Consider the following 26,941-nt stretch of genomic DNA (forward strand, 5'->3'; position numbering starts at 1 on the left):
GGGGCTCTTGATCTCTCTGTCTCACGGAGTTTAATGGAGAAAGAGGGAATACTTGCTTATTTTCTATAACTGATCATCTTCAATTATCATAAAGAATTATGGATTGCAAGCACCTACATTTTCTCAATCTATGATTTCCTCCATGCAGCAATGTAAATTAGTAGAACAGGTGAGGCACCAGGAACTACAGCACTACTTAATTTATTAACTACAGAAATCAATAAGAAGCAACAAGTTGGTAGCACTTCGTAAATTTTCAAGCAAATCGGCTTGGATTTCCAAATTAATGCAAAACCCAGACTCCCTCCTTCTTGGTTTCTTTGTCCAGTAGCCTGCACAGCCCCTGCCCTTATGTTACTGCATCATTATAATGCAAGCAGTGGCTTGGTGGCTCGGGCAATCTTATTTGGTACCTACACAGTCCCTGTTTGGCTAATGCTGGCTGGTTTTCTTTCAAGGGTATAAATGATATTTTGCTTCTTTGTTCAGAATCATGCACCGAACCAAACATTTGCTTTCCTTCATGTATACAGACTTCTCTGAACTGTTGATCCTGATTTTAGTACAAGTCTGTTTTTTCTCATATTACTAAGACTACTTATTTCTAAAACAGAAATTTCCAAATGGCTCTCCAGCCAGTGGAGATACTAATGTCCTCTGCCAGTTGGGGCACGTAGGAATTGGGAGAGGAGAGACTCAGTCCTGGGGGCCCCGGACATTGGTACCCCATCCCCAAACAGGCCTATTTACCCCAGTGGCCAAATTGGTTTTATATTCTGCACCTTCAATAATGTGTAAAAGGTTGAGAAATCCTAAAATACCTATCTATCTATCTATTTATTTATTTATTTCCTATAATCTTCCCTCAATAGTCCCTTTTGATTTTTTTCTCTTAAATCCAAATTTATTCTCTTCTATCTTTATTGCTACTAGCCTAGCCTAATATAACCCAGCGGCCCATTCTGAGATTATTGCAGGAAATTTCAAATCTCACTAAAGGTCCCCCCAGAGTCCATTGTGGACAGTGCTGCCAGAAAACACAATTTTGTCATATAATCCTGATTCGAAAATTTCAACAATCTCTCACGGTCCTCAGAATTGTGCCCAACTTTCTCACCTAGATAGTCAAAGTCTGTAGGCTGAGTCTAGCCTACCTTGATACAGTTAACTTCACTATTTTACATCATGAATCCTTAGTTCAACTTGGAAAAGGAAGTTGTTGGTATTAAGAGCTAACATGGATTAATCAGGGACACTTTGCAACAAACTAGCTGCATTTTCTTTTCTAATAGACTTACTATATCTGTGGGAAAAAAATGCTACAGACATAACATTTTGGCAGAGTTTCTCAGATACTATTGTGAACAATATGGATATTACACACTTTGATAGATTTGAAAGCAGTTTAAAATCTGTACCCAAAAAGGAAAAAAATAGATTGTTTAATGAATGACTGCCAACATAGAAAAAGTCACTAGTGTCATGTCAGGGGACTCTGTTCTTAGAAGCGGCCTGGATAGTATTTTAGAAAACAAAATAGAAGTCATGCTTACAAAATTGCAGACAGCAGAAAACTAGATAGGAGGAAAGATAAACTGCATTGCAGAATCAAGTTTGGAGGAGATATGAATTAGTTGGAATGATGGACTGAACCAAATTGAATGAAATGTAACAGTATTTGTACTCAAAATCTAGCATTTTGATGTTTTAAAAAGCAATTGCACAGCATCGAAAATGAGATATTTCAATCAGCAGTCTACAAAAGCTATTGCAATAACAATGGTATATTTATAGACATACATCATCTAGCATATGGGGTGAAGGGAAGGTACGAATGATCCTACCCTGCTCTGTGTTCATCATACCACAGCTGGAAACGTGGGTTCTGATCCTATAATTCTATAATCTACTGATTTTTATTAAATATATCATTCTCATTTCTCCAACAATAGTTTGTTCATGCAGTTCCCTTTATCACACCCTTTCCCAACTTCCTACTGAGTTAGCTGGGTCATATCCTTACTTCAAGTCCATTCATTTCAACCACCACCAACTGCACACTGATTCTATGCCAGGCACTGGGCTGTGTGCTAGAGGTAACAATACCAGGTCACATTTATTGAGGGCATAGATGTGCTAGGCACTGACCATATCTAGTAATCTAACTATGTCACAGTGAGCCTGTGAGATTGAGAATCACATCTAACGTTTCATTTTACAGATGGCTACAGAGGGGTTTGATGACTTGCCCAAGGTCCCATGGTAAGTGACTTGAAGCTGAGCAGTCTGACTCCAGAGCTTGGGCTCCTACCCACCACACTGTACTGCTTCTCTGACAAGGAAGGAGTGAGACATGTTCCTTTTCCTCCAAGCATAGTCTAGAGGGAAAAGACACTATCCATCAACAATAATAGGCTTTGATAATTAATATCCACTATCCATGGACAAATTAGGCTTTGGTAATTACTCTAATAAAAGATATAAATAAAGTACTCTGGCATTCAGAGTAGAAGTGATGATTTCCAAAAGAATCAGAAGAAATCTCACAGATCCTCATTTTGAGCTGGGGCTTGAAATGTAAATGATAGCTGAGGAGGTAAGATTATTTATCTGCCAAAGCAAGAGCAAGAGTGAAGGAGCAGAGTGGTGCAGAGGCTAAATGAAAATGGATTATTCTTCACAACTGTAAGGTCTGAGGCATGGGGAGCAATGGTCTAGCACAGTTCTCCTCCTTAAGGGCCTACTCACTGTAGCCGGATGATCTCTGCCACTCTCGAGAGCTGACTGGATTGTGCTCATCTCTTCCCAACTCCTTGTTCAAGGGTGTCAGGCTGGTAGCTTGAAACTGGCATGGGCACCATGAAGGTGGCAAACACTATCAATCAGGCTCCCTCTGTCCAGCCCCAGCCCCTGTTGTTAAACATCTACCAGCTCACCATTGCCCGGAACCCAGTTATTCATCATTTCATGCTATCTACTACCTTCTTTAATGATTTTTTAAATGTTCCAGGTGACTTGTCTTCTAAATGAATTCTAAGCATGTCTCTGAGTATTTCTGAGACTATAAACACATTTCTAAAACATTGTGAGCCTTCTGTGAGTTTCTGCATCTGTAAAAACAGGTGTATGGAATTCTGAGGTGCCTTCCACATAATTTCATGATCATAATTTCTTTAGGACAGGGGCTGTCTACGTCCTACAGATTAAAGCCCAACGAAGAGGTACTTTTAGAGGTTACTTTTTGAAGGGATAGCAGTATCCAATCTGTTTCTACAAAATATGAACTTGTCTTAAAGTCGTGATTTTTTTTCTTGTTTCTTCAAGGAAACAAGAAAAGAAATGAGAAGGAAAGTTAAATTCCTTGAGTACTGAAAGGTGAAACTTTTTTGAAAAAGAAAATCTATGAATATCAGATTTCCAATTCCAACCAACAGGGCTCATGTTAAAGAACGTGTTTAGATAGTCGCTGCCAATTCTTTATGGAGCAAGGCAGGTTAGAAATGAGTAAACAACTAAAATTAACAAAAAAGGAAAAAAATTATGTAGAAGAACAAGGTGTATTTCAAGCAATCCTTCTCTCAAGGGGGAGAAAGTATGGTGAAAAATATAAATGGAAAAGTTTGAAAGAGCAAAGAAAAATAGTGAATAGAGAAAGAGAAGCCGGAGATACCAAGCAAACATCTTGAAAGGATGTCTGAAGTGGTGTGAGTATACAGTCCTGGAAGTGCAGACAGTAGTAGAACATGAGGCTAACAGGAGATATTTCAGAGACAATGTAGCGAGAAGAACTGAAGGAAGAATTTATGCTTGAGATTAAAATAGGATCAGGAAAATAAAAAACCTTAAGAAATAATGAAAAAAAAATGACTGTAAAGCACTCAGAATTCCTTTGAGGGAAACACTAAACAAACATCATTACCACAAGCACATTTCACAACATCTGTCTTCAAAAAATTCAGTTATCTGCCATTCTAATATTTAAAAAGATCTCTTGAGGACCAAAATCATCTTTCTCAAGAGAAAAAAAAATATTTGCCTAGTTTTTTTTTTTTTTTTTCCCCCAGAAAAACAAGGAGTGATGTTTGGAGTTTCTGGTTTGGTTCTCTTGGTACAGGCTGAATAGCTGGGAATTTCTCCTCAGAAGGAAGTCTACCTTACAAACCTGTGGTATCTTCAAGTGGACTTGGCTCATAAGGCTTCCCTTAGGAAAATTCTAGGGAACTAATCTGTAATACTTTTAGACTTCAAAGTCTTCCTTCTGCTAACAGATTCCTCCATTACTGCCAGTGAAATTGGCACAAATTAGCACCCTGACAAGGCCACACATTAAAAAAGACCACAGAGACCATGTTCGCCTCTGAAGCCCCCACGTTTGTCCCTCCACCATGAACAGTTGATGTGAGCAGAAGGGCGAATGTGTCATTGTGGAGAAGGGAGAGGGGAACAGGGCAGGGTATTGCGGCCGCTGCAGTCCTTGCACAGATTAGCAAAGGACATCGGTCTCCTCAGGCTGCCTCTCTCATCTGCACAGAAACTCATTTTTTTAAGATTCTGGAACAAAAGCACTTATTAGAGCCTCTTTAGGCGTCAAAGGTTATTTTTCAAAAATCAAAGCGTTTTTGTTTTTTGCTTGAGATGACATCTGGATCTAACGCAAAACACTTGCTGCTTATTTTACGCCTTCATCTGACTTTTAAAATGTGAAACTTAAAGCTACATACTATTTCCCTGAGCAAGCTAAAAGAACAGACAGAGTCACTGCAAGGCAGCCCAAATTCTGCATCCCATTCTGTCCTGCAGACTCCGAATAGAGCAGAAATCCGAGGACAGGAGGACACCCTCACTTCCCTACCCCCAAAGCTATACATCTTCACTCTGAGGATTTTTAACATTTGAGTATATGATAATACTTCATTTTGCTCAATCTTTATTTTTCTCTATTTACCTATCTTTACTTTGTTTTTTGCTACTATAAAAAAATACCACAGACTGGGTAATTTATTAATTTTTAAAAAAATGTATCCCTCATACTTCTAGAAGCTGGGAAGTCCAATATAAAGGTGGTGGCATCTTGCAAGGGCCTTCTTGCTGCATCATCCTATACAGAAGGCAGAAGGGCAAGAGAGTATGTGTGTGAGAGAGAGCAGGAGGGGGCCAAGCTCACTTTTATAACAAATCCACTCTCTGGTTAAGCAACCCACTACTGTGATAATGTCATTCATTCATTCATGAGAGCAGAGCCTCAGGACCTAATTGCCTCTAAAAGGTCCCACCTGTCAACAGCATTGCATAGAGGATTAAGTTTCCAACACATGAACTTTGGGGGACACATTCAAACTAAAGCACCACCTCTCCCCCTGGTTTCTTTGTAACCAACTGAACATTCTAGCACTGTATGGTCCTGCACTATCTGTATCCATTCAAAATACGTCTACATATATACAAATAAGGGGATTTGTGTAACTCTGTATGTATGTATGTGTGTTTCCTAAATCGAATCATAATACACACATTTCTCTGCCACTTACTTTTCCCACCTCTGTAGGGAATTTCTTCCAATAGTAGATCTAACTCCTTTTAAGAACTGCATAGTAGCCTATTATAATGAATGTCCCTTGATTTATTCAAGCATACCCCTATGATATTTATGATGTTTCCAAAAAATTAAGCAAAAGACATAATACAAATCTTGGTATTTCTAAGGCATCAATTCCCAGTAATGAAAAAGCAGAACAAAAAGATATGTATGTTTTTAAATGTTCTCAATGGTGCCAGAATACAACAGTTTGCAACAATTGAAATTCCTATAAGCAAAGCACAAGAGTGCATCCTGCTCACACTCTCACCAGCACTAAGTTTTTTATCACTACTAAATGCTTGCCAATCTGAAGAATGAAAAACAATATCTTCCTGCTCTAATTTTCATCTCCTTGCCCCACGGTGAGCGCAAGCACCTTTCCACATCTCTTAGCCATTTAGATTTTCCTCTTTTACCCTCTAGTCACATCTTTTCTCCATTTTCTATTGAGTTGTTTGTCTTTCTTATCTATTCATAGAGAAGAGCTCCTGGTGTGCTACGATAGTAACCCTTCATCTGTCAGGTATGCTTAAAACATTTTTCCCACTCTGAGATTTGTCTTCTGACTGGTCGTTTTTATGTGCACAAAATTTTACTATTTTTCTTTTGCAGTAAAACATAATATGTCTTTTTAAATGGAGCATTTGGTTTCCTATCTGACTTGTAAAACAATCTACCCACCTCCCCAAGTGTCCTTCTTTGGTCTTAGTATACTTTTGCATGTAGCTTTTCCTATACTGCGTGTGACAGAGATGCCGTTTTGCTTTCTGTTTTTGCACATGGCCTTCCCCTGCCTGCAGGTCTGTCCCTTTCCATGTTTCAGGAATGTTCTGCATTCTCCTTGGCCCTTCTCAGACCTCTCCACTGCCATGATACTGTCCCTGATCACCCCAGCCCAGAGAAAGAGTTTTCTTATTTAATCTCCTGTAATAATTTTGTGGGTCAACCTCTCCCTTTGGCTATCATATTAAAATGTGAGCTGTATTTCAAAATTCATGTCTCTGAATTGGTCTTTAAGCCCTTCGAGGGCAGGGACTATATTAGATGCCTCTTTTTGTCCCTTGTAATGGCATGAATAACAACTATGTGCTCAGTAAATTATTGACTGATGTCATTGCACACCCTCCACAAAGCCTTCACTAGATCTCCCTCCAGTGTTGTTTCGTCCACGAAAATGATGTAAGATGTAAAGCCTGCTTCATTCTGTTTCTCTTCAGCCTTCCTGCTTATAAGGTTACCCTGAACAGACTCAGTTCTATGTGAATTGCTCTATGTGCAATGGCACAATCTGCTGCAGTGAGTATCTAAAAAGGCCACTGCCATGGCTTTGATGCTTCTTCTCCTAATTATTTGCATATTCAGTGACATCCAGGTTTAGAAATCCAGTTATTGAAAAGTGTGCTTGAAAATAATTTCCATATTTAAATGTGATCCATGACTGCCTTTGGCCTATGACTGCCTCGTCACTTACTAAGCTGGGGACCAAAGACTCTGGGTACACATGCTGAAGGGAAGTCCATCCAGCCAACCCTGCCTGGCACCTGCGTGGCTCCCCGAGGGACACTGAGACATCCATTGCCATCTCAGGCCTCAGATGCTATCCCTGGCTGAGCCCTGTCTCTCCCAGTGAGCCCAGGCCCCCTGAGTGCTGTGTGTACCCATTGTTGCTGCTGGGCACTGCCCTCTGAGTGACTCCTGTTCTCTGCTTATCCCTCCTTCCATCTTTCCTACTCTGGAGAGTGAAGGAATTGGAAAATGGGGGAGGTAGAGCAGACTTACCTGCCAGGAATAGAAGTTGTTGATTCCCTCAGCACCAGAGAGCAGTTATGGTCATTTCAGATAACACCACGGATGGAGATGTGATCATATTAGAGTAATTAGAGCCATTAGAGACCGGGCCGAGGGCCAGGCACTTCTCGCGGAGGTCTATCAATTAATTGCCACTAAAAAAGGTGGATATTATTAATTGCCTAAAATATAGACCCAAAAGCCCAAGGCTCGTTGAGGGACCAGAATTTTATCTCTGCTTTGCTTGACTCTAGCAGCTCATATTTTTTTTTTACCATGCTATGTTACCAAGAAAATATTTATGACCTCTATATTTTTTGCAAACTTACTGTGATCTAAGAGAGTAGAAGAGTCTGTTTCAGCTCACCCTAGTCTCCCAAGATCCCTGATGGTTGTGTCTAAAGGTTCATGACAAGTGGCAACTGAAGTTCATAATGGGGGCCAGATAGGCAGAATGGTGGCAGGTGGCAGTGGGAGGCAGGGTACTGGCAAGCTGTGTGACCTCGGATGAGTTATTTAATCTCTCTGTGCCTGCCTCATTAGTTTTCTGCAAGTATTTGCTATTTTTTCTCCTCTTCCTCATTATAACTGTTACTACTACAATTGAAAACATCAGTGCAGCTCCCTAATGTGACTTCCTCCCAGAAACATAATTTTTTTGTGCAAGTGGCTTGCAATTGTCAAGGGGAAGTACTGAACAAACTCCACTTCCCAAGCTTTTAACTCAATTTTTTCCAAACATCAGGGTAAACTTTATGAGGTTCTTTTGGTTTCATTCACTATTTTAATTCATGTGCAAATAAAAACAAATCACAGGAACAAAAAACTCTTCTGAATTTACCAAAGGTCTTGAATCCAGAGTCCCACTGGGCAAGGTGGTGCCTCACCATAAACTCCTCCCTGGGACAAGATGCCATTTTAGAAAAGAACATTAATTCTTTTAGGTCAGAGAATTTTGTAAACAGTTTGCTAAACAGGCCCAAATAGGTGGAAAGATTCAGCAGGATTTCCTGAAGTATTTAATACCTCTTGGCACAAGGGCTCAAAAACTCCCAAACCACAACTGTCCATCCTTGGGAAGCCATAATCCTCAGAGTCCTATTCTTAGACTTAAAGGAGCTCAATTAGTGAGAGCTGAGCTCTACCTTCACCTTTGATATGCCTTCTTCCAATGAAGACCTGTCTCCTGGAACAACAAAACTGGGTCCCAAACCATCTTCTGGAATATGCAGGACACAGTGAGGAACCTGTCAAACAGACCACTCCCTTGGAATCAGCTTCCTCCTGGACATGTGTGCATCATGCCCAAGGCCTTGGCTTACTCCAGAACACAGCTCAGCAGCAATGCTGACCTGCTGACTGATAAATGATGGTTGGGTTCTAGGGGTGCTGTTAGAATCTGCTTTTGGGAACTGGGCCACAGGCTGCAATCACTGACACTGCTTGTCATCAGGTTACCTTGTCATTACTCTCTACCTTTATTCTCAAATGACAGTTGTGAGGATAGAGCAAAAGTGTGTAGCATTGGACAATTCTGAACTGTGACTCTCTGGATTTGAGCACTGACTTGGCAAGGTCTTCATTAGTACTTAGGCAAATATGTATGTATGTGTGTATTCACTCATTCATTCACCCTACTTTATTCTAATTTGTCATATTAGTAAGGAACATAGACTTTGAAGTCAGAAATGCCTAATTTGAATCCTTGCTTTCCCATCATTGGTTGCTTGTGAGTCTGGATGAGTTCCTTAATTTTTTTAACCCTGTGTTGTGCATGGCTACTGTTGGGCTACCAACCAGCCATCCCTGCCTCTCCTTCTGACTCACTCTCCCCTCTCACCCCTCACTGTAAATCTTTATCTCCTCCTCTTGTGAAGTGCCCCTTCCTCAACTCCAACTATGTGGTCCTGTGGAGGTTGCCATTTTATTTCACCCCCTGGTCTACCCACTGACCCAGCCACAGCTGAGAGGTTAAGGAGTTGGGGCACCTGACTGGCTGGATCAAATCCTTGGGATTTTTGGTCGGACCCAGGAGAATGTTAAGTCCGTCTCATTCTAGTGGCATAAGCTATAATATGTAAAATTCAGAAGCCGTGGGAAGCCATGTTTTGTAGCCTATGGAGAAACTGACCTATGGAAAGAGAAGAATGAAGCCAGAAGCCACTGAAAAGTAAATACAAGTGAGAGTATGACTGAGATATACGACAGCATCAGAGTCCTGGTTTATGGCTCTTCTGGGGGCTCAACCACATTACCATTGTGAGTTCTGTTGAGATGATCCAGTATCTTATAATAAAGTTGTCTTTTCCTTAAGCTGGTTCAAGTTGTGTGTCTATTCTTTATAATCAAAACAATTCTCATAATGCACTGTGTATTTCATTCATAAATGGCAATATAACTATCTGTGGGGTTCTGATGAAAATTAAATGAAATAATATACATAAAGTGCTTTGTAAAGTGCCCAGAGCATGGTGAGCCCTGAGTAAATGACAGCGGTTGTGGTGGCAGTAGTGACATTTATCATCGCCAATTTCTGTGAACATCTCAGGAGCCGAGAAGTAAGTTGGGCTGCAAGTGACAGGCAGATTCCTCAGTCATTCCTAAACAAGTGTCTCGCCAAAGGAAGAAGCAGCAGGGGTCCTCCACTCAAGCTCTTTGAGTCTTGGGTTTAGGCAGGGACAATGGGCTGGAGTTCCTATTGTTTGGTTAGTGACCTGTGGCTGCATTCTCTTCCTGGCCAGGCCTTGTGGGGGTGCTTGGACAGTCACAGAGTCTACAGTCACAGCCAAATGCACTCAGCAGGTCACTTGGCATCTCCTAATACCTGGTCCATGTGCCAGACCCTGCTGCCAGGTGCAGTCATTTGCATGCCTTCCGTCTCCCCTTCTACTCCCCCGTGCACTCCTTCTATAAGTTCCTTCCCAGGATTAACAGCTCATAACCCAGAAGGGTCCTTTAAGATCCCCACTTAGGGGTTCCCCAAACCAAGTAAATGGCAGAAACAGGATTCGAACACAGGCAGTCTGACACCAAAGCCTTTGTTTTTTACCACTCCTCAATGCCACAAATATTAATATTATGTGCCACATATTAATATTAATAATATGTGCCACAAGGCACATAAAATGCAGAGAACAGTATCAGGCATGACGTAATAATGTCTAATAAATGATGCTGATCTAGAATACCTGCCTGTCCTATTCTCCTTGGCAGTTCTGTGTGCCTTGGGCCTGCCATAGCATTAGATGGTCTAGGGGCCCAGAGAAGCAGGAGGATGAAAGGCACTGAGTGGACAGTGCCACCATCCAGAAGGTACCAGGTTGTTGCAGAAGAGCCCTGGGAGTCAGAAATGATTATACTGCTCTTCAAACAAGGCTTACTGGACTGGTCCCCAGCTTGCTCTGCCCCTTGCCTCCTGATCAGTCTCATCACTCCCTCTTCATGATCCTCCTCTGAATTTCAAGTGTTTTCAATAGGTTTAAAGAAAAGTTTACTTGAAAATATGCAGGAATCTACCGATAGATCTTAGACATACAGGACTAACCCCTCTCAGATATAGCTTGGGACACTAATGAATAGTGATGCAAATCATTGCATATTTACTAAACCAATCAAACAAGCAAAATTGGTTCTCAAGCAAATTTTTTTGGAGCTAGAACATGTAGCTGAACTGGAGCAGGACCTCATCAGATGAGACTGCAGAGAGCTGCTTTTATCACTGCAGGGTGCCCATACACAAGTATCAGAAAGAAAGTAATGAGAAGCATTCTGGAAAGAGGACATATTGCATAAGTATAATGACAATATTTTCCGGACCACAAATCTGAATGTAAACACTGATAATTATGAATGTGCTTTCTGGGACAATGAAGCAATGTAGTTGAAAGTGTGATCATCCAGGAAATCCAAGACATAAGGTTGTGAATACATATGAAAAGTAACAAGGCATAAACATTGAAAAGACACATAAGAATTACTGAGGCAATGAGGGAGTACAAATGGAAGAGGTCAAAGTCATTTAAAATACATTATAATTTTAGAAGCCTAGACCACAAAGACAAGAAAAAAAAAAAAAGACTTGAAGGATCTGTGTCTAAGAACATACTTACTGTTCTCTCTAAGGTGACCTGTCAAATTCATAGAACAGTTTCCTCACACCTCACCAGGGCCATCCAAAACAAGACTAAATACTTAACAATAACACTCACTCTAAGATTGCTCAGGGTCTACCACTCCTCCTAGACAATAAAGGTCAATTTGGTAGATAAGAATATTGGTAAAGAATGAAGAAAATAGTTTTTTTGTCAGATATTCTAGACTATAGGCTCCCAAACTAGGATATCCAAGGTCATTCCATCTCTCATGGAAATGCTTTTCTTAGCTATGGAGGGTAGAAATAGAAAGGATCCTACCTTGACTTCCATTCATAGATACTCTGTCTCTTGCCTGGATTTCTGCATTACTCCTAATGGTTTCCCCACCTCCATTCATGCTCCATGTGAACCCGAGTGATCACTCTAAACTGCAGATCTGACTGCATCCTTACCCTTCTCAAAGCCTATCAGGGCCTCCTCATTCACCTACAGAATAATATCTAACTAACTTTGGAAAAGTACACATTTATCCCCCATGTTTCACCCTTTCTCTTTCCCCTTCCTCTTTCCCTCCTTCCCTCCTCTTGCTCCTCCTTCTCCTCTTTCTTTACCTTTCTCTCCCTCTCCCTTTTCCTCTCTCTCTCTCTTGCCTCCCTGCCTTTGTTTCTTTCTCAGCTTATCTCTTCAGGATTCCTAGCCTTTTGATTTCATTTGATAACACAGAATGCTGTTTCTTATCTGAATGCCTTTACTCATGCCAAAATTCTCTATTTTAAACCTCTGGTCTTCTGAATGACACAGCTCTTCCCTTAGGATTCAGCTCAGTAGCATCTATGCCAAGAAGTTTTCTTACTACACCCCTTGGCTGGACTAAAGGGTTAGGTATCCTTCCTCTGTACTGCCAAAATACCGTGTGCATATCTCAGCCTCACAACTTGCCATGATATCTTATATCTAACTGCTTATGTGTCTGTATGTGTCTGGTCTCCTCCAGTAGATTATGAGTTCCTCAGTGGCAGGAACTGATTATCATTTCCTCGCATCCCCAATACCTAGGGGAAGATTACCATAGTAAGCACTAAATAAATGTTAGCTAAACAAATAACAACAAGATTTCAAAAAGGGAACCTGCTCCTGGCAGCTAATAATAGATAATGATGATTCTACCAATAATACTAACATTTATTGAGTATTTACTATGTCAGAGATGATGGTGAGCAAAACACATGCAGTATGAAATTTAATTTTCAGAATAGTCTTATAAGGTAGATATTGTTTTTATATTCATTTATGGTAGATTATTATATTAGTGGTAACTAAATGAAACAGATATCCCAGTATTCATGCCCTTGTGCAATCCTTTCTCACACTGACTCTGAGTTTAGCTTTGTGACTTGCTTTGCCCAATAGGATATCGAAAAATGTGACACATGTAGAGACCTGGATGAGCAATAGTCAGTGGGTCTTGTCCTCCTGGAATGTTGCTGACAATGCTGAAAAAACTTGGACCAGCCTTCTTGAGGACAAGCAAACGTAGAATGAGGCTCATCCGATCGTCAGTACCAACACTAGACCCATGAATTAGGCCATTTTGGATGGTTCAGCCTTGGTAGAGTCAACAGATAAGTGACCCCCTGGAGACCAATCCAAGAACCACTAATTCAAACTTATTCTAATTCAAACTGCTGACCCAAAGAAGGCTGAGTAATAAAATGATGGCTATTTCAGGCCACTAAGTTTCAAGGTGGTTGTTACACAGCAGAGGTTAACCACAATGTATCTACCTTGGGAAAAAGATATACGTATCAGGCAAAATCAAGGAATACAATAAGCAAGAAGAAAGACAAGCATGGATAGAAATAAAAGACATACCAGCACGACATTACCAGCACATTCTTTAGAGTGCTTTAATATAAATAAGTGCAGTGCTCATGTAAGTCCTTTTTAGCGGTAGCATTGTTGAAATAGTACCAAACACACAGTTGGAAGTCCTAGATCTCTGGCCCAGCCCTACTGTTGATAAGCCCAATGAATGTGACAAGTCATTCGAACTCTGGGATTCTAAGTTTCTTTGTCAGCAAAGTGGGGAGATATATATGTATAATGTGTGTACGTGTGTGTGTGTGTGTGTGTGTGTGTGTGTATTCTACTTCCAATCTCACAGGGCTGGTGGGGGACTCGAACATACATCAAATCACCCACATGTAAGTATTCATGTTATTGAAATTGGTTAATAACTTTGGGACACAACAATGACTAACAGCTGACCCACAAACCAACCAGAACCAGTGGGACAATGAGGAAATCTATATATTCTATGCTGTAGAATGGGAAATCCAGCACTTAGACTGTCGGCGTATTCCATGTATCAGATGATGTTTCTCTACTAGGCATTTCAACACCTTAAGTATCAGTGTTATCTCATTGCTTTGTTTTATAAGGTACTATAGTAGTCCATTCTCATACTGCTAAAAAGGTATTACCTTAGACTGGGTAATTTATAAACAAAGCAGGTTCTGCATGGCTGAGGAAGCCCCGGGAAACTCAAAATCATGGTGGAAAGTGAAGGGCAAGTAAGGCACGTCTTACATGGCAGCAGGAGAGAGAGAGATCAGGAGGGGGGAACTGTCAAACCTGATACGTATATCTTTTTCCCAAGGTAGATACATTGCGGTTAACCTCTGCTGTGTAACAACCACCTCGAAACTTAGTGGCCTGAACTGTCAGATCTTTTACCAGAAGATCTCATGAGAACTCCCTCATTATCATGAGAACAGCATGGGAAACCACCCCCATGATCCAATCACCTCCCACCAGGTCCCTCCCCAAAACATGGGGATTACAATTTAAGATGAGATTTGGGTGGGGACAGACACAGAGCCAAACCATATCAGGTGCTCTCAGTATATCTTGTGTAACTTTTTCCTCCCAGTGTTTATAATCTAATCTCACATCCTCCGCTGAAGGGAAGGGGGATATCTGGTCTCAAAGCAAGAGCTTTAAGCCAACAGCATGAAGACCTAGCCAGGCCCTGGCAGTCTGTGACTGCCCATGGGACGTTGGCACGTAACCTTGCAGAGACTGATTCTCTAACTGTAAAATATGAGGGTGAAAACATTTGTAAAAATAGCCTCATATGGGTTTGAGATAAACAAAGGTGAAAATGTTTGTGGAAGTGCCTTGAAACTAGCTATTCCCTGGACAAAGGCAAGGAAGGTGGCATGAATGTTCCCATCCAGCCAACAAAGAAAAAACAAAAGAAAAATACCCAGTCTTTAGAGAATACCAAATGATGTGCCAGACACTGGGCTAAGTGGTAGGTTTTGCAGGGAGAAAATGCGGAAACTGACACGTTAAGATGCCAGGTAATTTGCCTGTGGTCACGTAATTAATAAATGGCTCAATTGGATTCAAATCTTGATTCACCTCATTCCGAAGCCTGGGCTTCTTGCACAGCGCTAAGTGGCCTCCTAAAGGAACCTCCACAGCCTGTGCAAGTACAGAATTATTGGCCAAGTAGTTTACCAATTAATGGGGTCGCCAGCTTGTGGCTAAAGAAACAGATGATGAAAGAAGTGCTGGGGAGAAAACGCCTGTTTACAAACATAGCTTAATTAATTAGTCAACTCAGATGAGGCAGAAAAGGCGGGTTTCCAGATGTCTGACATCAAGAATTAATTAGCAGAGCGGCACCAGTCCTCAGGCCTTGGGTTCACGGCCAGACCACATGGTAGGATTAAATGACTAAACTTCCCCTCAACTTAAGCCATTTCAAAGAAAACAAAACCCCAAACAATAACCTCATTAAAAATGACAACTGAACTGAAAAAGCTCCACGAACCAAAGCCTCAAGTGAAGTTCAGAAAAGAAGGTTCCCGTGCTTCTATTCAGTTTACAAAAGAGTTAGAATGAAATGAAAGTAACTTAGGCTAACAGTGGGTAAGTTCACATCTGTACCAAGATAAGTAAAACAGAAAATTAAGTAAAACTTGAATTCCTATCAGGCAAAAGCCACCACCTTTGCAGAAATGTTATCGCAGGAGTCGCTTGTACATAGAAAGTACATGTCAATCTGCAGGAATCACCACAAAATGGGGTCGGGCCAGCCCAGGAGAATAGGTAATATGGAGCCAATATTAAGTGTAATGTGAACTCTTCGGGCTCTGGTGTGACTTCATGAGTAAAAGTTACTTTCCAGGAATGGGTTCCCCCTCTGCTTCCACAGTTAACTTTTCTCAGGAGTTCCAGAAGTGCTCCTATTTTGTTGTCTATATTTTTGTCAGTGAATTTCTGCAGTTGTTTGGGACTCATCCTCTGCCTAAGCAGGGAAGTTAAATGAGGTTTGAAGCAACTTTGTGTCCCAGGGTGAATGGAATACAATGTACGTGGAGAGAGGTAAGGGCAAAGAGTTCAGCTAGGCTGGAGGGTTGAGAGCTGAGCAAAGGTAGACAGGGTGGGATTCCACGGGGAGGGAAGGCATGCAGGTAAACTGGTAGATCTGGAAGTGATCTAGAAAATGTCAGTGGTTTTCAACCAGGGTGTATATTAGAATCGCCTGTAATGTGATTAAAATGTTGATTCCTAAGACCTATCTCATACCAATTATATTGGAATCTCTAAGCAGGATATACAATAATAGTATTTAAAATCTCCCCAGGTGATTCTAATGGGCACCGGAATTGAGAACCACACCTCTATGGCAACCTGTTCATTTTCCTAGTGGGGAAATGAGGGAACACATTTGGAGAAGCAAAAGACAGACTGTGTGGGTCCCTGGTGTCAGGTGACATTTCACTGAGCTACCCTGAGAACTCCTCTCCTCCTTCACAGCCTCAATCTGGCTTCATGAGAAAGGAAGATCGCATAAAGTCACTCCCAGGTGCTGGGATCCTTCACCTTCTAAGGCTGTTGCAATTGTGCATGTTTGTAGATTCCTTCACTCATGTAGAATGAGGTTGAGGGGTTAGACCAGTGAAGCTCAAAGTGTGGCCCCAAGACCGGCAGCATGGGCATCATTTGACATGCACATTCTCAGGCATCTCTCCAGAACTACTGAATCGGCAACTGTGGGTGAACCCAGCAATCTGGTTTTAACAAAGCCTCATGCATGCTAATGTTTGCGAACTGCTGGTTTACACAACCATTTTCCAAAAATGAGTCTTTGGAGACAGGGAGAAAAGTAGAAGGTAATGGTGGTAGGGGTGTTCATGAGGACACTGGTCTCTGCCACTGAGGATAAAGACTGGCAGAGTTTATTTTGCAGTCATCAAGGACACAAGGTAAAACCCATCCCCTTCTACAACAAGCATTTTAATATTTACCAAGTATCACCTGCCTGACCTGCAGCCAGCTGGTAGAAATAAAATGTCTCTTGTTTCCTCAAAGAGATCTCATGCCAAACGAATACATTCCTGACTTGAAAAAGTTTCATTTGCTCCTACCTGGTCTTAACTTAAATCTTCCTGCTGTCAACTCTTGATTATGTCTCATAATAGTTAATAAGAAAATGCATGTATGTAATAGTGAAATGATAATCAACATTTTATTTGACTTGCAGATGTATTCACAACTCATACCCAGTCAGTAACACAAGCGCCCACCCCCAAACCCACCACACCTGTTTCTGATTCTCCCTTGGCTCAGGGTCCCTCTCCACTCCTACGACACAGCTGCTGACAGGAGGAATGTGCCGGAATGATGGAAGAGCTGGGTCACAGCAGATAATCCGTTTATGGATAATAAAAAACGTGTGTCACACTTCACTGACCATGCCAGTCCTGAGCTGCTATACATAAAAGATCCTTCATACCCGAGATGGATTTCAAAGCAAAATGAAAAACCCATATGATTTGGCCATGTTCCTACTCATGTTTTAACTCATTCCAGAATAAAAGGTAGACACAAACTCTCTGACCAACATATTTACTAATTATGTGTCCTGTGCCAGTCTCTGTATGAGGTCCTGCAGGGAATACGGTAGGAGATACACAGATTCTGCTTTCGAGGAGCTTGTGATGAAACTGAGGAAAGAGAAATACACATACTGAGAAAAAAGTTATAACATCCAGTGTACTAACTATGGTAGGCTAACTGCCGTAACAAATAGTCTGTGAAATGTATTATAATTCCAACACAATAGAATTTCATTTCTAGCTCGTGTAATCATATTGAGGTTGGCATGGCAGCCTTTTCTAAGGAGTGATTTGGGAACCCAAGCCAATGGAGACTCTGCCATCTTCAACAGGAGGCTTCCAAAGTCCCTAGGAAGTGTCTGCATTCCAACTAGCGAGAGACAAAAGGAACATAGTTGAACTTCCAGGCGAGGGTTTTATGGGCTAAGCTTTGAAGTGACATCCATCACTTCTGCCCACATTGTATTGGCTACGGGTCCATCACATGGCCACACCTCACTGTAAATGGGAAACAGAGTCCATCTGTATACCCAGAAAGGTGAACAAACACATTTTGTTAAATACCTAACAGTTTCTGCCATACTGGGCATGGTTGGGGAAGGTGTGTGAGGCTGGGGGACAGTTTTATTTATTTACACGTGTGTTGTTTCATTGTTTCTCACTATCACAGTAACTTCTGAAGACCCTGCTACAGTTAGGATCCTGTTATATAGCAGTGAATTCACTGCTACTTTCTTGATTTTTCTTAGAGTTTTATGGAAGACTGGGCAGTATAGCTCATTTCAAGGATAAGCATTATTGGGAGGCTATGAAAAAATTCAGCAAGAGAGGGGCAACAATCTTCAAATGATGCATCTTTAACCTTTGTGTTCTTCCTTTTGGTCAATACTACACTGCTTAGTGCCAATCCATGGAAACCACTTTCATGTTGGCACTGCCCACAGAGTAATAGATTTCATTCAGTTGCCTGGGCCAGCAGAGGGTCCAGTAATGCAAGACAGAAACTGCTTTACTCGGAGTGTTGTTCTGGGGTCTGATGGAATATTAATGCTGAGAGGAGGCTGAGAAATGTAGACGGGAGGAATATGGGGGGAAACCTCTTCACACTGAAAAGGGGAGATGGCGAAACCAAGTCAGCTGGAAAAGGAAAGGGGGCCTTTTGATGTTTTCCTGTTTTCTGCAGGAAGGGAAATCAATAGATGCCTTTAAATGGTCCTCTGGGTGAAGAATGGATGCTTACCTCATTTCTCCCTCTCACTACTCTGCCATCACTTTCCCAGACACCCTGTTACTAGTTTAGGGTCCTAGGAGCAGAGGAAGATGGAAATGCCGCACACATCTGGACTACAACCCCCTGCTGCTTTGCGATGAAGGCAATTTTCTAATTGGAATCAACAGACACCCAGTGTCTGCAGTCTCTGTTGGAAACAGCAGACATAAGTAGCAATCAAAAGGTAGAGTACAAGCACAGAAAGATTAGCACGTATGTGAACCTGGGCTGTCTAACTTGGTGCCCTGAATCTAGCCATTTGCTTGTTTTAAGCAAGGCATTCTGTTTCATTTAGGTAGTTAGCGGCAGTGAAGAAATGAGTGTGTATTGGAGTTTCCTCTACATTATGCTGAGAAAGGTATTTTATACCTCACAGATTTTATAATGGAGACATAAGCTCAGGCAGAAGTTGCCTGTATTCACACGTATAATTAGAATACAAGTTCTTCTTTCCATTGTTCAGCAGGTATTATTTCACAACAATCAGGAGTCAGGAATTTTCTAGGTGCTGGGGACAGTGATGATAAACTAGTCCCTGCCCTCCAGAACATTCTAGTGAGGGAGAAAGACAATAAACAAATATATAGTGAAATGTCAGCTAGAGAGAGCTATTGAGATAATTAAAGGTGGGAAAGAGGATGGTGCGTGATGGGAGTTAGATAGGATGTTCAGAAAAGTCTTCTAAAGAGGTGACATCTGAGCAGAGGCTTGAATAAAGTGAGTGCCATGTGACTATCTGAAGAAAGAGGATTTCAGGCAGAAGACTCTGCAAGGGCAAAGATCTTTTGATGAGACTTTCTTTGGACTGTCTAAGGAATAGCAAGTTGGCTAGCATAGCTGGAGAACCTTGTGGGAACCAAGGGAAGAGTGGCAGAAAGTAAGTCTGATGAGATAGGGAGGAGACAGACCATGCTGGGCCTGCAGCCATAGTAAGGCTTTGGATGTTCTGTATGTAGTGGAAAGCCACAGTAGGGTTTTGAGCAAATAGCAGACACACAAACTATTACATTTTAAAAGAAGCACTTTGGTTGCTACACAGCAATTGACTAAGGGGAGCAAGAGTAGATGCAAAAGACAAGGGTGATAAGGACTTGAGTGTGATGATGATAATAGAGGGATTGTGAAGTGGCCATTTTCTGGATATGTTCAGAAGGTGGAGATAAGAGGATTTGCTAATGAATTTGATATTGGGTGGAGAGAAAGAGAGAAATCGAAGATAACTCTGAGGTTTTGGGCCCGAGCCACTGGGTGAATGGTGGTGTCATTTACTGAGACAGATCCTGGACAGAACAGTGATTAGGCTGTGGCCAATACAGTTATTGATACCAGACAGCTTTGGATCAAAGCCTAGGTCTGCTATTGATGAACTGTATGACCTCTGTATCTCTCTCTGCATCTCAGCTTCATCCTCTGTGAAAGACAGATATTAATAATACCTAAATCATAGGGTTGCTATGAAGATTAAACAAATTAATACCTGTAAAGCACTTAGAGCAGCATCTAGAGTAAAGGAAACTCTCAATAAATATTGCCTAAAATGAGGAACATGGAGGGCATGAAACAGACTCACAGAGAAAATCAAGAGTTTGTACTGGGACAAGGTAAGTTTGAGATTCCTATCATATATCTCAGTAGAAATATTAATGAGCAGGTGGGCATAAGAGTCTGAACTTCAAAACCGATGATACAAATTTGAGAGACACTGACATTCAGAATGTTTTGCAAGTTGAAAGACTGGATTTTATAATCTTGTACTCATTGGCCAAATTCAGGCAACAGATGATAAATTATATGAGTTTTGAGAGCTAAAAAGAAAGTAGGCAGGGTTGCAGGGTAGTATGCAAGAAGAGGAATTAATCTAGATGCAGGTAACTGATGTTTAAGTGGAAACCTGAAGGATGAACCTCCACTGGTTATTATGCTCACTGTTCCCCTTTGTATGTTTTTAATCATAACACTCATGGCCCATGTTGAGTAGATTAAAAAAATGTAAGTATAGAAAAGGACAATGTGAAAATTAATTATGCACCTGTGTACATTTCCTCAAGAAAAATATCAGTTGTCTTCTTAAGTGAGATATTCCATCACAGTAAAGGTTTTGGCAGCAATCAGTGAATGGAAATGCCACAATTTCCATACAGTTTGCACTTGCAGCAAAAAATAGTCCATGGAGTTGTCAGAATTTTCTCAAAATGATAATGATAATCACGACACAGGGCCTTACCTAAGCTAACAAATTATTATGGTTCATAACCTAATAGTAAGCAGGACCCTGATGAAAAGATTTACTAGTTTTCTTCTCTATTTAGGACACTATACCCTTAGAATATAAAGAGAAACTGCATCTATTAAGAAACCTATTCAAATCATCCGCCTACTATTTCAGCATTCTTCTCCCTTTACGGTCTACATTGTGTACCAAATAAGTAAGGCCCAGGCTTTATTTATTTACTAACAATCAGTAAATTATTTCACTAACTCAAACAGAGCTTGGTTAAGAGTCTAGGCCAAAATGCTATTACTGACCTGCAAATAAGTATATGTGTCTGGGTGGCAAAGGGGATTTAAAAGAAATGAGATTAGATTTCTCACTCAAGTGGAAAGGAAGGTTTCTACTTTTCAGAAAGACCTGCTGTCATCTTTCTGCTGTCCCAGATGGTGAGAGTTATGTACTCCCTGACCTGAGCCAAAGACAACGTAAGAGAAAACGAAGAGACAAACAAGGTCTGCTCAAAGAAACTGGGCAAAAGCTCATTTCCAATGGCTTTAAGTACACAAAAGACAACTTATCAGACAAGGGCACCTCCCTTGACCCTGTTTTCCACACTATTGTTTACAAGGTAAGCGAAAGAAAAGTCTTATAAGAGACTAGTCCCTACAATACCTGGAAATAACAATCATATATTTAAAGGATTTTGAGCTCAGTGATTTTTGTTTTTGCAAGAAGGAAACCAAAACCAAGATATGTCTACGTGAATGCATAAGTGCCCACTGAATGAATGTGAATGGAAATGTCTGTGCAAGCAGAAGGGGGTTATTGGCAGAGGCAGCCCTTGAGCACTGACCATAGACTGTAGAAAGTATCACTAGGGAAAAGTCATGCTTTCTAAAGACAGGCAAGAGCTGGGCTTCAGTTTTCAATCTGGTACTCAAAAACACAAGAAAGGGTCTTTTTCACTTGCAAATTCAATGTACCTCTGGAGGTACATGAGTCCATCTTTGTTTGAACTCTCATTTCAAAATGGTTCTGTCTTAAAAATGTGAGTATTAGGGTACAGATATCAGCCCTTGACACTAAAAAACTGCTTGGAAAATAAGGTTGGAGGAAGCTTCTGAGAAGTCCTGTTACCCAGAGAATTGTGTATTTCTGGTAACGTCAGCATGACAAATTCCATCCTACTCCATCTATGGAAATGGAAGGGTCTGAATTTTCTGGACTTTATCCCATTTCTTACCCCAATTACCCTACTCCTGGTTCCCTAATTATGACAACCCATGGTAAGATGAGGCCCTCTCTGCACCTTTGTTGTACCTCAGAGGAAGGAAAAAGGAAATGAAAAATAGCATTTATGGAATGCTTCCTATCTCTCAAGCCCTGAGGAAGGCCTACATACACAGTGAGCTAAGTTAAGTTTTCTCCACTTCACTGAGGAGGGAGAAAAGTTGAGTTGCCCAAGGTCATTGAGCTAATAAGTTGCAGTGTCAAAACATCAAACCTAGTTGTCTCTGCCAAAGCCATATTCTTTCCAGGCAAGGTAGTCTGGTTTAGATCATGCCCATTCTACTAAAGATCCCAGCAGAGGAACAATGTTCCTTGATTCATAGACTGTGGCAGCCAGTCAGCAGCAAACCCTAGTGCCAGATAGCGCTTGGATGGATCATAAAAATACAAAGATTCTGCAGTGGTAGAGGCAGTCACAGTGTTCATAGACACTGAAGATGTCAGTTCTAATGCCAGATAAATCCTGCAGTTTTCAGCAGTCCCTGTGTTAATAGCTTTTTCATACCTGAAGACCATTAATAGGTCACTTCTCAATGTTCAATGTCCCATCTCCTTTTACATTCCCACACGTGTTCCACTTACTGCCCTTATAATCATTCTCTTGATTTCCAATAGACATTCACAAGGTTCTTTTTATCTCCTGAAAATTCTGCAGTTCTCAACAGGACCCAGTACTCAAGGAAGATTGGAAAAGCACATTGTGCCCTGGAAGAGAGATGACTTGATCAGTACTCAGAATGCTCTTATCAAAAGCATACTGCATCCTCTGCTGGAGTTCCACACTTCTTTTCTTTCATTTCACTGCAGCTTTTATTTCCTCTTTCTTACTTATCCTATTGTTGCTTCTTTTTTCTTTTCTTCTCTCCTTCCTCCACTCATTTTCTTTTTCATCTTTTTCTCTCTCCATCCCTTTCCCTTATTAAATTTCCCATGTTCTTTTCTTTCACTTCCTCCACCTCTTACTCTACACCTTCTCTTCTTCTTTTACACTTTTAGAGGCAAATCAGTTGAGTTGAAAAAATAGAGATGTTGAAGTCACATAAATCTGGTTCAAATGCTAGTTTTTCCACTTATTGCATCCTTGAAAAAATAACGATTCTGCCCATTCTTTGAGGAAAAGGGATACCAGGCCCTGGTAGATGTAAAATGCAGATACCAGGCCAGGCATGGTGGTGTGTGCTTGTAGTCCCAGCTACTTGGGAGGCCGAGGTGGGAGGATTGCTTGAGCCCAGGAGTTTGAGGCTGCAGTGAGCTATGATCATGCCACTGTATTCCAGCCTGGATGACAGAGCAAGACCCTGTCTCTAAAAAAACCAAAAACAAAAAAAAAAAAAAATGTAGATATCAACTATATTTATATGTAGATCTGAATATTAAATGAGATAACCTGTATAGATTCAGTTTAGGACTTTATCTGGAAGTAGGACATTCATAAGTGATAGGCAAAACCCCTGCTTCCATCCTGTCCCTTGCCCTGCTATTGTTAAGCCTATCTTGTCTCACATGCTGATCTTGCCTTCTGTCTGTTACTCCCCATAGCTGTTGTCTCTGGTCCTGGCTCAGCATCCAATTCATTCCCTCTCTCTGTTTTATAGTTTGTCTTTGGCTGGATTTTCCTCATGTTCTATGCTCCTTAATTCCGAATCTGGCTTTAAGTAGAAATAACTAGACATTACAGAATGTTGCATGTTGACAAAATGTTCAAGCATCACAGTGATGGCTGATTCTTAAAAATTTAATAACAACACTATTAAATACTTTGAACCATTCTGAACTATCTATTATAAATGAGAAGCTTAGGGCCAAGGAATAGCCAAATTTCCCTATACCTCCAGGAACCAAATGTGTGATTCAGATGGAGCTTAGGTCGAGTAGGTAAGGACAGCACTCATTACCTACCCAGGTAAGCAGAAGATAATGAGGTTTAAAAAAAATTGAAGTTTTTAAAAATTTGTGAGCAATAGTAACCATTAGTTCTTACACCAGGTTACTTATTGGTGGACACAACTCTGTTGTGAGAAGAACCATTTGGGGTGTAAACCTTACATAAAAATTTTGGAATCACAGTTTTCCTTTCCAGAAAACAGAACTCTGAATATAAGCTAAACACTGCTACTTAATTATATCACGATGATGATGATGATGATGATGATGATTATTTTGAGAGGGAGCCTTGCTCTGTCACCTAGACTAGAGTGCAGTGGCATGATCCTCAGCTCACTGCAACATCCATCTCCCACGTTCAAGTGATTCTCCTGCCTCAGCCTCCTAAGTAGCTGGGGTTACAGGTGCCTGCCAACACACCAGGCTAATTTTTGTATTTTTAGTAGAGATGGGGGTTTCACCATGTTGGCCAGGCTGGTTTTGAACTCCTGACCTCAAGTGATCCTCTCACCTCAGCCTCCCACAGTGCTGGGATTACAGATGTGAGCCACTGGGCCCAGCCTTGCGTCATGTTAATTTGAGGTTCACGGTAACCCATGTATCTTTGGGTAACTCTCAGCCTGACTTGCCGTTTCCACGTCTTATACTTCTCTGTCTTTATTTTCTCTGAGTTCTTGACTTCCTTTTGCCCTTGTCTTTATTGAACTTCGTCCTGTTAGTTTCTGATTACTTGTCCAATTTGTTGAGGTCATTTTCAATTCTAATTGCATCCCCCAAGGCTTTAGCCTACACTTTAAATTCAGTCTCATCTATGAACTTAATGAGTATGCTGTTTCAGTAACAAAGTCATGGATGATCATCTTAACTAGAAATGAATCCAGGACTGAGCCCTGTGCAGCACCATTTTTAGTGTTTACTCATCAAAGGAAATGTATAGGCAGGTGCTTTAATGAAGTTCAGTTTAGAAAAATATAGGCCTCCTTCTTCAGCATCTGCAATTACTTGGCTAGAATTTGTAACATTTTTGGCAATTCAAGGCTGTATTTCTATACAAGTGAAATTTAATTAATCAAAATAATTCTCAAAATGTAACCTTAAGGTCAGGCATGGTGGCTCATGCCTGTAATCCCAGCACTTTAGGAGGCAAAGGCAGGCGGATCACCTGAGGTCAGGAGTTCAAGACCAGCCTGACCAATGTGATGAAACCCTGTCTCTATTAAAAATACAAAAAATTGGCTGGGCATGGTAGCACACACCTGTAATTTCAGCTCCTCAGAAGGCTGAGGCACGAGAATTGCTTTAACCTGGAACCAAAAGTTGCAGTGAGCCGAGATCACGTCACTGCACTCCAGCCTGGGAGACAAGAGCAAGACTGTGTCTCAAAATAAATAAATAAATAAATAAATAAATAAATAAATAAATAAATAAACTAAACAAAACTAAAATGCAACTTAAAATTTAAAAAAAAAAAAAAACAAAAACAAGTCATTATTTTGATAATGAAAGCCAGTACCTATTTTCACCATTCTTCCCTGAGAATCAGTTGTGGGCACACTCTGCCCTACTGAAGGAGCACTGAGTAGGAGGCAAGGTGCTGGCTTCTAGTTCCATCTTTGCTATTCAGCATATGACCTTGGGTGAGTCACCAAACCTTTCTCAGCCCAGACCTTATCTTCATCAAATGTGCCTTCCAGATCCAAGAAGCTGTGACTCTCTCTTAAGGGGTAATTATTCTCAGTGGCTAATTATTACATGTATACTTTATAAGCATTCCCATGACACTTACATATAAGATTACAACTTCAAACACATTTAAGAATTAAAAGTTAGACTAGCTTTGCATATTATCTAGAATTCATTTGCCAAAAATGCATGTTTATTTGCTTATGCATTCCTTCTCCATGCATGCTCAAATATTTGAATGCTGGTTATGTATGAGACACTCTGATAACTGTTATTTTCTCATGAGATCCCCATCTACCAAAATGACATTTTAGAATTCTCACTTGAAAAATGAGGAAACTGAAGCCCAGACTGGTTTACTGACTGCTCAGGGCCACAGAGCTGGCTTTGGCAGAGTTGGGGCTTGACTTTGAGTTTTGGGACATAGAGTTCTGAAATCTTTCCATTATGATATGATTGCACGGCTACCTAGCTTATTCTTCAAATCAGTATATGTCACAAAAGAATATACCATCAATTATAGCAGCAACCAATTAAAAGCCCTCACTACAGAACAGAGGACTGTCTCTTTTTCAATGATGAATGACCATCATCTTAATCTGTGAAGACAAAAGTTATTCTAAATTTTCTTACACTGGAAATGTGTAAATAATTTTCTTTAGGAAATATATAAAGGCTATTTTCTAAAAGATACTTGAATCTGAGTCTGGAAACGAATAACTTTTAAAAAGTCAAATTCTTAGTACCAAGTGTACCTAGGAGATATTACAGGTTTGGTTCTAGACCACCACAGTAAAGCAAATATTACAATAAAGAAAGTCACACAAATTTTTGGTTCCAAGTGCATATGAAAGTTATATTTAGACTATACTGTAGTCTGTTAAGTGTGCGATAACATTACGTCTAAAATCACAATGCATATACCTTAACTTAAAAATACTTTATTGCTAGAAAATGCTAAGGATCATCTGAGCCTCCAGTGAGTTGTGATCTTTTTGCTGGAGGAGAATCTCACCTCCATGTTGATGGCTGCTGACTGATCAGGGTAGTAGTTGCTGAAGAATGGGGTGACTGTGGTGATTTCTTAAAATAAATCAACAATGAAGTTTGCCACAACAATTGACTCTTCCTTTCATGAAATATTTCTCTGTAGCATGCTACTTTTTTTGACAGCATTTTACCCACAAGATAACTTCCTTCAAAATTGGAGACAATCCTCTCAAACCCTGC

The 26,941-nt window shown here is 40.7% G+C and overlaps 1 protein-coding gene across 1 annotated transcript in view; it reads right to left on the bottom strand.

Annotated features, from left to right (window-relative positions):
* Positions 1–26,941, bottom strand: part of GRIN2B (glutamate ionotropic receptor NMDA type subunit 2B) — a 435,571-nt gene that overhangs the window by 62,515 nt on the left and 346,115 nt on the right. The window lies entirely within an intron of this gene.

Source organism: Rhinopithecus roxellana, chromosome 10 (assembly GCF_007565055.1).
Source record: "Rhinopithecus roxellana isolate Shanxi Qingling chromosome 10, ASM756505v1, whole genome shotgun sequence".
NCBI classification, from domain to species: domain Eukaryota; kingdom Metazoa; phylum Chordata; class Mammalia; order Primates; family Cercopithecidae; genus Rhinopithecus; species Rhinopithecus roxellana.